Source organism: Salvelinus fontinalis, unplaced genomic scaffold, assembly GCF_029448725.1.
Source record: "Salvelinus fontinalis isolate EN_2023a unplaced genomic scaffold, ASM2944872v1 scaffold_0109, whole genome shotgun sequence".
NCBI lineage: Eukaryota > Metazoa > Chordata > Actinopteri > Salmoniformes > Salmonidae > Salvelinus > Salvelinus fontinalis.
The window spans coordinates 282426-299336 of NW_026600318.1; positions in this window are offsets into that span (position 1 = coordinate 282426).

Here is a 16911-nt window from a genome sequence, read left to right on the forward strand (position 1 = left end):
GTGGTGAGGAACAGGCACTGTGACAGCTGACAGCTTTGTGGTGAGGTACAGGCACTGTGACAGCTGACAGCTCTGTGGTGAGGTACAGGCACTGTGACAGCTGACAGCTCTGTGGTGAGGAACAGGCACTGTGACAGCTGACAGCTCTGTGGTGAGGAACAGGCACTGTGACAGCTGACAGCTCTGTGGTGAAGAACAGGCACTGTGACAGCTGACAGCTCTGTGGTGAGGAACAGGCACTGTGACAGCTGACAGCTCTGTGGTGAGGAACATGCACTGTGACAGCTGACAGCTCTGTGGTGAGGAACAGGCACTGTGACAGCTGACAGCTCTGTGGTGAGGAACAGGCACTGTGACAGCTGACAGCTCTGTGGTGAGGAACAGGCACTGTGACAGCTGACAGCTCTGTGGTGAGGAACAGGCACTGTGACAGCTGACAGCTCTGTGGTGAGGAACAGGCACTGTGACAGCTGACAGCTCTGTGGTGAGGAACATGCACTGTGACAGCTGACAGCTCTGTGGTGAGGAACATGCACTGTGACAGCTGTAAGCTCTGTGGTGAGGAACATGCACTGTGACAGCTGACAGCTTTGTGGTGAGGAACAGGCACTGTGACAGCTGACAGCTCTGTGGTGAGGAACATGCACTGTGACAGCTGACAGCTCTGTGGTGAGGAACATGCACTGTGACAGCTGACAGCTCTGTGGTGAGGAACAGGCACTGTGACAGCTGACAGCTCTGTGGTGAGGAACAGGCACTGTGACAGCTGACAGCTCTGTGGTGAGGAACAGGCACTGTGACAGCTGACAGCTTTGTGGTGAGGTACAGGCACTGTGACAGCTGACAGCTTTGTGGTGAGGTACAGGCACTGTGACAGCTGACAGCTCTGTGGTGAGGTACAGGCACTGTGACAGCTGACAGCTCTGTGGTGAGGAACAGGCACTGTGACAGCTGACAGCTCTGTGGTGAGGAACAGGCACTGTGACAGCTGACAGCTCTGTGGTGAGGAACAGGCACTGTGACAGCTGACAGCTCTGTGGTGAGGAACAGGCACTGTGACAGCTGACAGCTCTGTGGTGAGGAACAGGCACTGTGACAGCTGACAGCTCTGTGGTGAGGAACAGGCACTGTGACAGCTGACAGCTCTGTGGTGAGGAACAGGCACTGTGACAGCTGACAGCTCTGTGGTGAGGAACAGGCACTGTGACAGCTGACAGCTCTGTGGTGAGGAACAGGCACTGTGACAGCTCTGTGGTGAGGAACAGGCACTGTGACAGCTGACAGCTCTGTGGTGAGGTACAGGCACTGTGACAGCTGACAGCTCTGTGGTGAGGAACAGGCACTGTGACAGCTGACAGCTCTGTGGTGAGGTACAGGCACTGTGACAGCTGACAGCTCTGTGGTGAGGAACAGGCACTGTGACAGCTGACAGCTCTGTGGTGAGGAACATGCACTGTGACAGCTGACAGCTCTGTGGTGAGGAACAGGCACTGTGACAGCTGACAGCTCTGTGGTGAGGAACAGGTACTGTGACAGCTGACAGCTCTGTGGTGAGGAACCGGCACTGTGACAGCTGACAGCTCTGTGGTGAGGAACAGGCACTGTGACAGCTCTGTGGTGAGGAACAGGCACTGTGACAGCTGACAGCTCTGTGGTGAGGAACAGGCACTGTGACAGCTGACAGATCTGTGGTGAGGTACAGGCACTGTGACAGCTGACAGCTCTGTGGTGAGGAACAGGCACTGTGACAGCTGACAGCTCTGTGGTGAGGTACAGGCACTGTGACAGCTCTGTGGTGAGGAACAGGCACTGTACCAGGGGGATGGCTGTCTTGCTCAACCATCCGATAGGGGCCAAAGTGATGACGTTGGGAGAGGAACCCAGGGAGTTGGAAGGAAGATGTGGGAGATCTCAAGATGTCCGTGTGGAAACGTCTGTGTGATGTCTAAGAAATGCTGTGCCTGAGAACTACAGTTTGGAAAGACAGACTTTGGCATAACTCTGTTGACGTTGATTAAAATCAATTGATAAAGAGGATGTATGTTATATTAATGGATTATTGGTTTCTTCTCTCCCTCCAACATGCCTCTTATGTATAAGCTATCCAGAATGACCCAGTGCTAAACTAATTATGTGGTAGTTACTGAGGAGTACAGTGAGGTGGTTACTGAGGAGTACAGTGAGGTGGTTACTAAGGAGTACAGCGAGATGATTACTGAGGAGTACAGCGAGGAGGTTACTGAGGAGTACAGTGCGGAGGTTACTGAGGAGTACAGTGAGGTGGTTACTGAGGAGTACAGTGAGGTGGTTACTGAGGAGTACAGTGAGGAGGTTACTGAGGAGTACAGCGAGGAGGTTACTGAGGAGTACAGTGCGGAGGTTACTGAGGAGTACAGTGAGGTGGATACTGAGGAGTACAGTGAGGTGGATACTGAGGAGTACAGTGAGGTGGATACTGAGCAGTACAGTGAGGTGGTTACTGAGGAGTACATTGAGGAGGTTACTGAGAAGTACATTGAGGAAGTTACTGAATACAGTGAGGTTACTGAGTACAGTGAGGTTACTGAGTACAGTGAGGTGATTACTAAGGAGTACAGTGAGGTGGTTACTGAGGAGTACAGTGAGGTCATTACTGAGGAGTACAGTGAGGTGGTTACTGAGGAGTACAGTGAGGTGGTTACTGAGGAGTACAGTGAGGTGATTACTGAGGAGTACAGCGAGGTGATTACTGAGGAGTACAGTGAGGAGGATACTGAGGAGTACAGTGAGGTGATTACTGAGGAGTACAGTGAGGTGGTTACTGAGAAGTACAGTGAGGTGGTTACTGAGGAGTACAGTGAGGTGATTACTGAGGAGTACAGTGAGGTGATTACTGAGGAGCACAGTGAGGTGATTACTGAGGAGCACAGTGAGGTGATTACTGAGGAGTACAGTGAGGTGATTACTGAGGAGTACAGTGAGGTGGTTACCGAGGAGTACAGTGAGGTGGTTACCGAGGAGTACAGTGAGGTGGTTACCGAGGAGTACAGTGAGGTGGTTACTGAGCAGTACAGTGAGGTGGTTACTGAGGAGTACAGTGAGGTGGATACTGAGCAGTACAGTGAGTTGGTTACTGAGAAGTACATTGAGGAAGTTACTGAGAAGTACATTGAGGAAGTTACTGAGAAGTACATTGAGGAAGTTACTGAATACAGTGAGGTTACTGAGTACAGTGAGGTTACTGAGTACAGTGAGGTTACTGAGTACAGTGAGGTTACTGAGTACAGTGAGGTGATTACTAAGGAGTACAGTGAGGTGGTTACTGAGGAGTACAGTGAGGTGATTACTGAGGAGTACAGCGAGGTGATTACTGAGGAGTACAGTGAGGAGGATACAGAGGAGTACAGTGAGGTGATTACTGAGGAGTACAGTGAGGTGGTTACTGAGGAGTACATTGAGGAAGTTACTGAGTACAGTGAGGTTACTGAGTACAGTGAGGTTACTGAGTACAGTGAGGTTACTGAGTACAGTGAGGTTACTGAGTACAGTGAGGTTACTGAGTACAGTGAGGTGATTACTAAGGAGTACAGTGAGGTGGTTACTGAGGAGTACAGTGAGGTGGTTACTGAGCAGTACAGTGAGGTGGTTACTGAGGAGTACAGTGAGGTGGTTACTGAGGAGTACAGTGAGGAGGATACTGAGGAGTACAGTGAGGAGGATACTGAGGAGTACAGTGATGTGATTACTGAGCAGTACAGTGAGGTGGGTACTGAGGAGTACAGTGAGGAGGTTACTGAGGAGTACAGTGAGGTGGTTACTGAGGAGTACAGTGAGGTGGTTACTGAGGAGTACAGTGAGGTGGTTACTGAGGAGTACAGTGAGGTGATTACTGAGTACAGTGAGGTGATTACTGAGGAGTACAGTGAGGTGATTACTGAGGAGTACAGTGAGGTGATTACTGAGGAGTACAATGAGGAGGTTACTGAGTACAGTGAGGAGGTTACTGGGGAGTACAGTGAGGTGATCAGTGAGGAGATTTCTGTTTCATTCCATTTGAAAAATGAAGAATTTCCATGTAATTTCTCATATTTTTCAAGATTTACAAAAATCCTTTACATGTCAAATATCCCACACTATGGCTGAAATCTATAAATACAATATGTAAATCCCCAAAACATGTGTGTAAAGCCATCGTGGAGGTATGAACACAGGGCTGCAGTATGCATTATGACTCACAAGTATGTCATGTTTAGCCTGGGTTCCTCCTAATGTCTGTACATTACTCTGTATATTTCCTCCTCTGCTCGGATCCTGCCTTCATTTACAGCTGTGTTACATGTCCCAGGGTGATCACCTTTGGCGTGGCACTGATTTTCTAAAATAACAGATGTCTTGTCATGCTGCTGCATGGAACTGCCATACCTTAGAGTGGGAACACTTGGCAGGACTGTGCTCGTATTCCTTTGATGTAAAAAGGCACTTTATGATACAGTTTTGGTGCCAAAACACAGGCTAGATAAATAATGGATGAAACGTAAAAGCAGATTGAACCAGGGTGATGAATCCTCGTCAACTGGCCTGTTAAGAGGAGAAGGGTTGGATCAGTGTGTCATTCAACTGATGCATAACTTTCAGTGTATTCAGAGGACAAAATCTACACAGCTATGTTACACACTATTTACACAGTGTGGCGGTTTCGGCGCCAAGATCTCTGTAAGGCCTTGTTTACACATACAAACACACACCACCAGTCCAAGGGAAGGGTTAAAGTGGTTTAGTATTATCAGAGGTCGGCAGGGTTCCATTTCTACAAAACTCTGAACAAACAGCCTGAACATTTCGTCACCAGTGGAAGGTCCTCCAACCTTTCTCTTTGGGGGTTCAATCATTGCTGAACTCATCAGTTCCTTTCTTCCGGTAAACCTCCTTCTCCACCGTACGTCCTCTCACCCCAATAACCTACTCCTTCACCTTCCGGGGGTCAAAGAAAAGACAAAGAAAAGAAAAAACCCAGGGCACGGATAAGTAGAGACCCTGATTGGTTTCACCTGTCTGCAGTTTGGCTCTGATCACAACTGGAGACAGGTGTGGCTGTTCTGCTGCAGTCTAGAAGTTTCCCCTGCGCTGTCCATGGTCCTGCCTGGGGAATACAACACATTGCTGTCCGTGGTCCTGGCATCCAGAAAACAAAGCAACCTCGCAGGCACATACTGTCCATCCACCACACAACCCCTGAAACCGCTAGAATAGTTAAGTGACACACTATTTACACAGCTAAGTGACACTATGTACACAGCTAAGTGATACTATTTATACAGCTAAGTGCCACTATTTACACAGATGAGTGCCACTATTTACACAGCTAAGTGAAACTATTTACACAGATGAGTGACACTATTTACACAGCTAAATGACACTATGTACACAGCTACGTGACACTATTTATACAGCTAAGTGAAACTATTTACACAGATGAGTGACACTATTTACACAGCTAAATGACACTATTTACACAGCTAAGTGACACTATTTACACAGCTAAATGACACTATTGACACAGTTGAGTGACACTATTGACACAGTTGAGTGATACTATTTACACAGTTAAGTGACACTATTTACACAGTTGAGTGATACTATTTACACAGTTAAGGGACACTATTTACACAGCTAAGTGATACCATTTACACAGCGAAGTGACACTATTTACAGAGCTAAGTGACACTATTTACACAGTTGAGTGATACTATTTACACAGTTAAGTAACAGTATTTACACAGCTAAGTGACACTATTTACACAGGTAAGTGATAACAACATGGATAAATGCTGTAAATATATTAAAATTATCCTTTACAACAACAACAACATATCACATTTGCAGTTTCACATGTTGACCTTAAATGTCACATCTGAAACCATATTTTACATGTTTGAATTTAGAGTTCACATGTTAAAGCCAGATTCAGTAAGTGCAAAATAAATCAAATGAATTTTCGATTTTGGTTTATATCTCTCAAATAAGAGATATTGAGTCTTAATTTGACTTATTTAGTGCTTTGACGCCACAACACTGGAAATACTGGAGCTTGTTTCCATTTCCTCCCCTTCAGGCTTGTTTACATTTTGCAGCTAATTTCTCAGCCAGACGACGTGATGATGTATAATCGAGAGTAGCCAAAATGTAATCTCGCTCATGCGCTGAGTGATGTTTACAACTTAACTGTCACTCAGCCATAGTGCAGAGTGACAGTTAGCCTCGCAGTCAGTCCAGTCGGACTGTAACCAAAGATACTGATAAGAGTACTTTTGTCACGTCCTGACCATAGTTCTTATGTGTTTTGCTTGTTTAGTGTTGGTCAGGACGTGAGCTGGGTGGGAATTCTATGTTGTGTGTCTAGTTTGTCTGTTTCTGTGTCCAGCCTAATATGGTTCTCAATCAGAGGCAGCTGTCAATCGTTGTCCCTGATCGAGAATCATATATAGGTGGCTTGTTTTGTGTTGGGGATTGTGGGTGGTTGTTTCCTGTCTCTGTGTTTGTGTTCTGCACCAGATAGGACTGTCTCGGCTTTCACGTTTGTTATGTTCATCGTTTATCGTCTTATTAAACATGTTGAACAATAACCGCGCTGCATTTTGGTCCTCTCCTTCATCCCAGGAAGAAAGCCGTTACAACTTTTTGGAATAAAATATTAAATTATTTTATGTAATTAGCCATCCATTATATTGTATACTTTGTTCTGTTCTGGAAAATAGCTAGTTTCTGCCAACCTGGTCTCAGATTCTCAGACCTTCTTAATGAGACATTTCTTCTTAACTGCCATTGTTTCCTTAACTATAGACTTAAGAAGAAAGTTAAAAAGGTTATTGGACATTTTCTTGAGCTATTTCTTATGTTTCTCCTTAAGCACAAAGTTAAGTAAAAATTTGATTATTGAAAATAAAGTTATTGGAAATGTTCTTTAATTCCTAGATAGTTAATTCTTAGAAATCTCTTTGCGCGCCAATTAACGGGATTGATTTGACAACACCCAGTGAAATAGCAGCGCGCCAAATTCAAAAACAGAAATACTCATAATAATAATTCATAAATCATACAAGTGTTATACATCGGTTAAAAGATGAACTTCTTGTTAATCCAGCCACAGTGTCAAATTTCAAAAAGGCTTTACGGCGAAAGCAAACCATGAAATTATCTGAGGACAGCGCCCAGCATACCAACACATGAAAATCAGATTTCAACCTGCCAGGCGCGACACAAAAGTCAGAAATAACTATATAATTCATGCCTTACCTTTGAAGATCTTCTTCTGTTGGCACTCCAATATGTCCATTAAACATCACAAATGGTTCTTTTGTTTGATAAATTCCGTCGTTATATCTCCAAAATGTCCATTTATTTGGTACGTTTGATTCAGAAAATACACCGGTTCCAACTCACGCAACATGACTACAAAGTATCTAATATGTAAACTTGATCCAAACATTTCAAACAACTTTCCTAATCCAACTTTAGATATTTTTAAACAAAAATAATCAATAAAATGTAAAACAGAATAAACTGTGTTCAATACAGAACGAAAACAAGGTGGAGCGAGCGTTCAGGTCGTGCGCCCCAACCACAACAGTACACTAGACTCGACCCTCATTCTGAACAGCCATAATTCTTCCTTACTCAAAGGAAAAACATCAACCAATTTCTAAAGACTGTTGACATCTAGTGGAAGCAATAGGAACAGCAAGAAAGTGCCTTAGAAATCTAGATCCACAAAAAATCCTAGATAGTTTGTCCTTGGGGTTTCGCCTGCCAAATAAGTTCTGTTATACTCACAGACATAATTTTAACATTTTTAGAAACTTTTGTGTCTTCTATCCAGCTCTACCAATTATATGCAAATCCTAGCTTCTGGGCCTGAGTAGCAGGCAGCTTACTTTGGGCACACTTTTCATCCGGATGTGAAAATAGTGCCCCCTAGCCTTAAGAAGTTTTTAAACCCTTGTCTTAAACTCAGGGCAGTGAGAGAAAAAGCTCATGAAAGCAATGGAACATGTTAATTCACACACAAACTTCATATGAAAGTTTCAGTATTGATTATTAAAACCCAAGAACATGTTGTAGAACAGTAATCTTAGTAAGAAATATGCTAACATGATTGCCATTGGAAGCTAGATAGCTAGCTAAAACGGTTGCCTAGCAACAAACATCTTCAGAAGATTTATAAGAAAATATTTGAGAATTTCATAAGAAAATCATAAAATCTTAAGATATTGTTGAGGAATTGCACTTATGAACTATCACAAAGTGTTTTGTGAATCTGGGCCCTGTTCTGCATGTTCTGTAGTGTTCTGCCTGTTGGCTAGACTAGGCAGCTACTGTAGCTAGCTAACTGGCTAAATTAGTTAACTCACTAGCTCGCTAGCAAACTAACAGTTAGCTACCGTTAGGCTCATCGTAAATCCAAAATGCTTGTTTTCTGTGTTAGCTAATTAGTCACGTTTGTCTCCCTTCCACAACATGAACATCTAAAAAGCTAGCATTACTATATCAGAGATGTCAAGGTAATATAGCTAATATCTAATGACCTTGTGAATGTATCAATAGTTGTAGCTAAGTTAGCTGTCAGTCATATAGAGTATATTTTCTGTCAATTGCTGGCAGCACCATTTCACCAGGTCAAATTTTTAGTACAGGTAAACGTACTTGGTGGATAAAGGTGATTCTGATTCATCAATGATTGCTTTTAGGAGAATCTGCTGCCTGAATATGGCACATATAGGTCTAAAAAGAGAAGGAGAGCCAGGGACAGAGGTCCAAGGGTCTGTGGAGGATTGCTGAGGGCCAGTGTAGAAACAGGGTCCATGTAGAGGGTAAGAGGATCACACAGGGCCAGGGGAGGGAACAGGAGAAGAGGTAGAAGCAGCAGAGGCAGAATCTGGGAAATATCCCTGCTGACAGGGAGAGAGTTGATCATCATCAAGATAGACGTGCACAGCTGTGTGAGCCACACAACACCATGTCTGATTAGTCTAAACCAAATCTAGACCAGATTGTCAACTCTGGTACTCATGTCAACCAGGAAGTATAGCTGTTTTTTTTACTCATCAACTTTAGGTGTATCTTGAACAGCTGTCGGAGAGAGAGAGAGACACATGGTGATTTGACGATGATGCTGGAGAGGACACCAGGAGCTCTTTTTGATGTGGTCCATCTCATCCAGGCCAACCAGGGAGGTGCAGGGGGAGGCCCTTTTTGGTGCACCTGTGGCAGGTGTCATGAAATGCCAACTGACTGTGGAGAAGTGTTGTGGTGGGGGGCTAACCGCCTGCATCAGTACAGCGCTACACATGTACACTTCCTGCCTGGAGCCTGGAAACCGTGAGCAACATCAGGGTCTACAGGAATGATCTGTTAGCCCTGGATGAGAGCGAGGAACAGGGAGAAGACCATGCGGAGTACAGGCGTGCTGCCTACCGGCAGTTTATAACTGTCGGCAGCATGGCATGCTTCGGCAGGGTCACAGAATTGTTATTCCAAGCTGCTGCGTGTGGCACATCAGAGACGCTTTCCCTGACACTAATGGCCTGTATAAAGGATTCACTCCTGGCAGACTTAGAGAATTCTGTCCATGTATTTGTTTGTTCATTTGTGTATGTGTTCGCCAACTCTAATCCACTGTTTATTATAAACAACTGATGTTACAGACAAAGGTTGAATATAGTGCAAAATGTTTTATTTGTTCAACAAATATATATATTTTTTATATGAAACAGAATCATAGAACACAGAATTTGACGGTGTATAATTACATTTATTTAGACATAAGACAACATTCATGAGTGACAATGTACTCATAAGGTTTATTTATAGGTGGATTAGTAGAGAGGACTGTACAATACATTATCAATAACATGAGGTTATTTACAATTGCTATTATAGGCAAATTAGGTTTATTTAGTTGAGTAGAAGGGACTGTACAATAACACAATGTACAATAACATAATGGTGGTTATTTGTTATTGTTATTTACAATAAACTATAGGAACTAATTGCGAGCTATTGGTATTCAGTGTGCATGTGTGCTTGTGTGTGCATGTGTGTGTGCGTGCGTGCATGCGTGCGTGCGCGTGCGTGCGTGTGTGTGTGTGTGTGTGTGTGTGTGTGTGTGGGTGTGTGTGTGGGTGTGCGCACACACGCATGTGGGCATGAGGTTCCTGTCAAGAATCAGGAAAAGACTCAGATGCAGACATTTTCGAAGTAACAAAAGTTTATTACAAAAACAGGGGGGCAGGCAAATGACAAGTCAAGGGCAGGCATAGGTCAGTAGTCCAGAGCAGAATCCGAAAGGTACAGAACGGCAGGCAGGCTCAGGGTCAGGCCAGGCAGAGGTCAGTAATCCAGGGTGGTTGACAAAGTACAGAACGGCAGGCAGGCTCAGGGCAGGCAGAATGGTTAAAACCGAAAACTAGAAAACAGGAACTAGAGAAAGACAGAAGCACGGGGAAAACGCTGGTAGGCTTGACGAAACAAAACAAACTGGCAACTGACAAACAGAGAACACAGGTATGTATACACTGGGGATAATGGGGAAGATGGGCGACACCTGAAGGGGGGTGGAAACAAGCACAAAGACAGGTGCAACAGATCAGGGTGTGACAGTGTCAGGTCATTCTTGCAGATCCCAGGGAGAGGGAGGTACAGATACACCTACAAACATTCTGTTTGACCCTAATTTTAAAAAACACGCCTGTTTTTAATCTCATCACTCATACCTAGCCCTCGGCTGACATAAGCCTGAACCAGCACCTGGATGGGTGGTGGTGGAACCTCAGGGAGAAGGCCAAGATTCCTAGGGTCACTGGCTACACGAGGGAGAATCCTTGGCATTCCCACGTTGGATGCCAACCTCTGTCTGACCACACCTGCTTGCAGCTCAGGGATGTAACTGTAGGGTTTTGGGGTCTTCTTCGCAAGCACTTTCCATCACTTTATACTGGTAGTTAACGACTTTTAAACATTTACAACTACTTTCTTGTTATATAGTTTGCTTAATTCGGTTATTTTGCCGGCTAGTCATTGAACGAACACATCATCAGCTAATGTTAGTTACAATGAAGAAAGTGGTTGTATCTGTCAGTCAAGTATACCTGTTCATCAGAAACAATGCCATTTCCCCAGCTCGTCTAAGATGGAGTTGACTCCGGAGCTCCCGCCACCTTTCAAAACTGTCACCAATATTTCTTCTTCTTTGAGGTTTATTGGCAGACTACACTCATAAGGTGTATTGTTGTCACCTACTGTACAGGGTCGTACAAAATAAGTAACAACGTGCTTCATCTGACTCTTCAACTACTAACCTACATATTTATTCCTTTAACAAACACTTGTCACGTGACCAAACACTGCAGCTGCTTCTGTACATACGGTCTTAACTCATATCTCACATACCCAAGTTTTACATAAGTCAGGAGAACCACTTCATCAAAGGACAGTAAAACCGATGGACTTTGCTCCTTCTTTCCATCTATCATTCAATTCAAGTGACATGCACCTACCACCCCTGTCACCCCAAAAAACATCCTTGCTCGTGAATTACACTCCAGCCATAAACTGCTGTACATATACAACTATAGCCCTTTCTACTCCACTCTTCTTCACCATTGTCGACTCATTCTCACCAACTGTGCTTGCGGCAAGATCATCGCACAACACTTCCGCTTTCGCCATTGCTCCTCCAGTCATCCCCCGGACTCCCTCGCTCTTTGCTGTGAATGAGGCAAGAGTTTGGGTTCTCGAAGTAGAACCCCTATTGTCCTCATTCCAGCACAGCTGTTGCTTCACCAACTTTCTCTCCATTTCCTCCATTTTGTCCACACTAGTCGCCGCCATTTCCGACTCCCCGCTGTTTGTTCCTCCTTCCAGGGCTCGATGACTTATTCTTCTTTTCGTGTCCGTGGCCTTGACTCCCTGTCCAATGTCGGTCATCTCCGCCCCCTTCCGGACATGATCCGAAACGATACCTTCACCAATATTTACTCTTCACCTCCTAATATCTTGTTGTTTTCGGTTAGTTTTTTTTTCTCGTGGGTTGATAGTAACACTTAAGATCTTGGATTTCCGTGAATTGTTCTGCCATTTGCTCAGATCATTGCTAAGACTGCGTTGTACCAGGGTGCTGTCTTGTCACGAGAACAATGATTCTTGTTGTGTATGTCTGATGCAAACACATTCCATTGATTTGTTTTGTCGCCCTAACATAAAAAATCATTAATATAAACAAACTGACATAGCAGAATTCGAACTTACACTTACTGAGTCTGGCTTTAACACCACCTATATCACCTCACATGTGAATTGCAGTTTGTGAAAGCAAAACATAAGCCCCAAAGTATTAATAGCAAAACAAATATTGCAAGGAGACAAACCCCCAAAATGTGCAGATTTTTTATTTATTTTTCTCCTGCTATTGTCCCTCTCTTTGGTTATGTTATCCTGGTCCTTTGGTTGTTACCCTAGCCTTTGGTTATGTTACCCTAGCCTTTGGTTATGTTACTCTGGTCCTTTGGTTATGTTACCCTGGTCCTTTGGTTATGTTACCCTAGCCTTTGGTTATGTTACCTCGGTCCTTTGGTTATGTTACCCTGGTCCTTTGGTTATGTTACCCTAGCCTTTGGTTATGTTACTCCGGTCCTTTGGTTATGTTACCCCGGTCCTTTGGTTATGTTACCCTGGCCTTTGGTTATGTTACCCTGGTCCTTTGGTTATGTTACCCTGGTCCTTTGGTTATGTTACCCCGGTCCTTTAGTTATGTTACCCTGGTCCTTTGGTTATGTTACCCTGGTCCTTTGGTTATGTTACTCCGGTCCTTTGGTTATGTTACCCTGGTCCTTTGGTTATGTTACCCTGGCCTTTGGTTATGTTACCCCGGTCCTTTGGTTGTGTTACCCTGGTCCTTTGGTTATGTTACCCTGGTCCTTTGGTTGTGTTACCCTGGTCCTTTGGTTGTGTTACCCTGGTCCTTTGGTTATGTTACCCTGGTCCTTTGGTTATGTTACCCTGGTCCTTTGGTTATGTTACCCTGGTCCTTTGGTTATGTTACCCTGGTCCTTTGGTTATGTTACCCCGGTCCTTTGGTTATGTTACCCTGGTCCTTTGGTTGTTACCCTAGCCTTTGGTTATGTTACCCTGGTTCTTTGGTTGTGTTACCCTGGTCCTTTGGTTATGTTACCCTGGTCCTTTGGTTATGTTACCCTGGCCTTTGGTTATGTTACCCCGGTCCCTGGTCAGTCCCAGGATGGGAGACCAGATGTAGCTGGAAGAGGTGATAATAAATGTGTGGGAAACATTTTTTTCACGTGAAAAATGTACATGTGAAACTTCACACATATCCGAAAACCACGTCTGACTCTGGAAAAATTCTGACCACTTCTGACTCAGGACATTTTTCATGTGATTTGTTCACACGTGTCTAAATGTGATTTCTTTCCAAACAGTTTTTTTGTAAGGGTGACCATCACACAATATATTCAATCAACTCCTACCACTGCCTACAATGCATATGCATGACAACTACTGTACCTCAGAGGAGGTCAAACGAGCAATCAGATAACACGTCCAATCATGCAATCACCTTAACTACATGATACCAGCCACTCTGCCGTCTGTATCAATCACTATTCAAGGTGGCAATACCAAACATCCGTTTTATTTATTGTATCCGTGCTAATCAACCTCAGTCGGGAGCCAGCCACTGTGTTGATGGCAGGTGGTGACAGTCATTAACTAGCAGTACCAGGTGGGATAGCAGCTATTGTCACTCAAGATGTTGTTTTGGCATTTGTTTCTGACACAACCTTTATTTTATGGAAATGAAATTGACTGGTTCATGGCTGGGTCATGGCTGGTTCATGGCTGGTTCATGGCTGGGTCATGGCTTGTTCATGGCTGGGTCATGGCTGGCTCATGGCTGGCTCATGGCTGGGTCATGGCTGGTTCATGGCTAGGTCATGGCTGGTTCATGGCTGGGTCATGGCTGGTTCATGGCTGGCTCATGGCTGGCTCATGGCTGGCTCATGGCTGAGCCAGCAGGATAACATGAATGCATGTTATGCATGCAGGATAACTACACCTCCATACTCACCTCACCTCCCTTCACAATGTCACTGTGATCGTTGAGAAGTTTGGGAATCAATGCATGATGTTATGTCAGATAGTGCGAAGACTCTGCCTGCACTGATGTAGGTTGAGGAACGACTATTAACTATTAACTACTACTATAACTACTACTACCACCATCACTACTACTACTACCACCAGTACCACTACCACTACCACTGCGACAGTATCTAGGATGGAGAGAAGTCTGTCCATAATAAAGCACTGCTCTACCTTCTTAACAGCACTATCAACAAGGCAGGTCCTACAGGCCCTAGTTTTGTCGCACCTAGACTACTGTTCAGTCGTGTAGTCAGGTGACACAAAGAGGAACTTAAGAAAATTACAATTGGCTCAGAACAGGGCAGCACGGCTGGCCTTTGGATGTACACAGAGAGCTAACATTAGCAATATGCATGTCAATCTCTCCTGGCTGAAAGTGGAGGAGAGATTGACGTCATCACTACTTTTATTTATGAGAGTTATTGACATGTTGAATGCACCGAGCTCTCTGTCTAAACTACTGGCACACAGCTCGGACACCCATGCATACCCCACAAGACATGCCACAAGAGGTCTCTTCACAGTCCCCAAGTCCTGAACAGACTATTGGAGGTGCACAGTACTACATAGAGCCATGACTACATTGAACTCTATTCCACATCAGGTAACTGATACAAGCAGTAGAATCAGATTTTAAAAAACAGATAAGAATACACGTTATGGAACAGCAGGGACTGAGAAGAGACACAAACATAGGCACTGACACATGCGTACAGACACACGCTAACATACGCACTATACACACACGTACAGATTAATTTTGTGTTGTACATGTGTGGTAGGGGGCCTGAGGGCACACACTTAATATGTTGTGAAATCTGTTATGAAATCTATTGTAACGTTTCAAAAAATGTATAACTGCCTTAATATTGCAGAACCCCAGGAAGAGTATTTTTTGTATCTTTTACTTAACTAGGCAAGTCAGTTAAGAACAAATTCGTATTTACAAGGACGGCCTACCGGGAAACAGTGGGTTAACTGCCTTGTTCATGGGCAGAATGACAGATTTTTACATTGTCAGCTCAGGGATTTGATCCAGTAACTGGTTACTGGCCCAACGTTCCAACCACTAGACTACCTGCCTTGGTAGCAGCTAATGGGGATCCATAAAAAATACAAATACTACCACTACTGCAACTACTGCTACTACTACTAGTACTACGATTACTACTACTACTGCTACAACTAGTACAACTACTGCTGCTGCTACTACTAGTACTACTATTACTACTACTACTACTGCTGCTGCAACTAGTACAACTACTGCCACTGCTACTACTAGTACTACTATTACTACTACTACTAGTACTACTACTACTGCTGCTACAACTAGTACAACTACTGCTGCTGCTACTACTAGTACTACTACTAGTCCTACTACTACTACTACTGCTGCTGCTACTAGTACTACTATTACTACTACTGCTGCTGCTACTACTAGTACTACTATTACTACTACTACTGCTGCTGCTACTACTAGTACTACTACTACTGCTACTAGTACAACTACTGCTGCTGCTATTACTAGTACTACTACTACTACTACTTCTGCTACAACTAGTACAACTACTGCTGCTGCTACTACTAGTACTACTACTACTATTGCTGCTGCAACTAGTACAACTACTGCCACTGCTACTACTAGTACTACTATTACTACTACTACTACTGCTGCTACAACTAGTACAACTACTGCTGCTGCTACTACTAGTACTACTACTACTGCTACTAGTACAACTACTGCTGCTGCTATTACTAGTACTACTACTACTACTACTTCTGCTACAACTAGTACAACTACTGCTGCTGCTACTACTAGTACTACTACTACTATTGCTGCTGCAACTAGTACAACTACTGCCACTGCTACTACTAGTACTACTATTACTACTACTACTACTGCTGCTACAACTAGTACAATTACTGCTGCTGCTACTACTAGTACTACTACTACTACTACTACTACTACTACTACTACTACTACTACTACTGCTGCTACAACTAGTACAACTACTGCTGCTACAACTAGTACAACTACTGCTGCTGCTACTACTAGTACTACTACTACTACTGCTGTTACAACTAGTACAACTACTGCCGCTGCTACTACTAGTACTACTACTGCTACTGCTGCTACAACTAGTACAACTACTGCTGCTGCTACTACTAGTACTACTACTACTACTACTACTACTACTACTACTACTGCTGCTTCATGACAATGACATTGTTAATATTGTGTAAGAAGGTAATTGGGAAAATTGCATTTATCAAAAAGCTGACCTTAGCGAAAACGATATAGGCCTACTCTTGGCTTATGTATTCATCACATTCATACTACTGTGATATTATCATGCATAAATAAATGCACACTTAAGACACATTTATAGTGGTTACATGCTGGTCAAGAATAGATTGAATGAGTGCTTTTCTTCTCCTGATGAGTCAGAGGCCAGACATAATACTTTCTGCAGTGTTTTAGAGGGCTCTCTATATGTGCTTTATATGTTAATGTATATGGATGTATAGATTACAGGTAATGACAAACAGGCCTATATTAGTGTATATAGTTACAGAAGCATGAAGGTACGATGACATTTACTTTGATTTGTTGATGATCATACAGTCAGTGGGTTGTTGTTGTGTGTTGTTGTTGTTGTGTGTTGTTGTTGTTGTGTGTTGTTGTTGTTGTGTGTTGTTGTTGTTGTGTTGTTACTA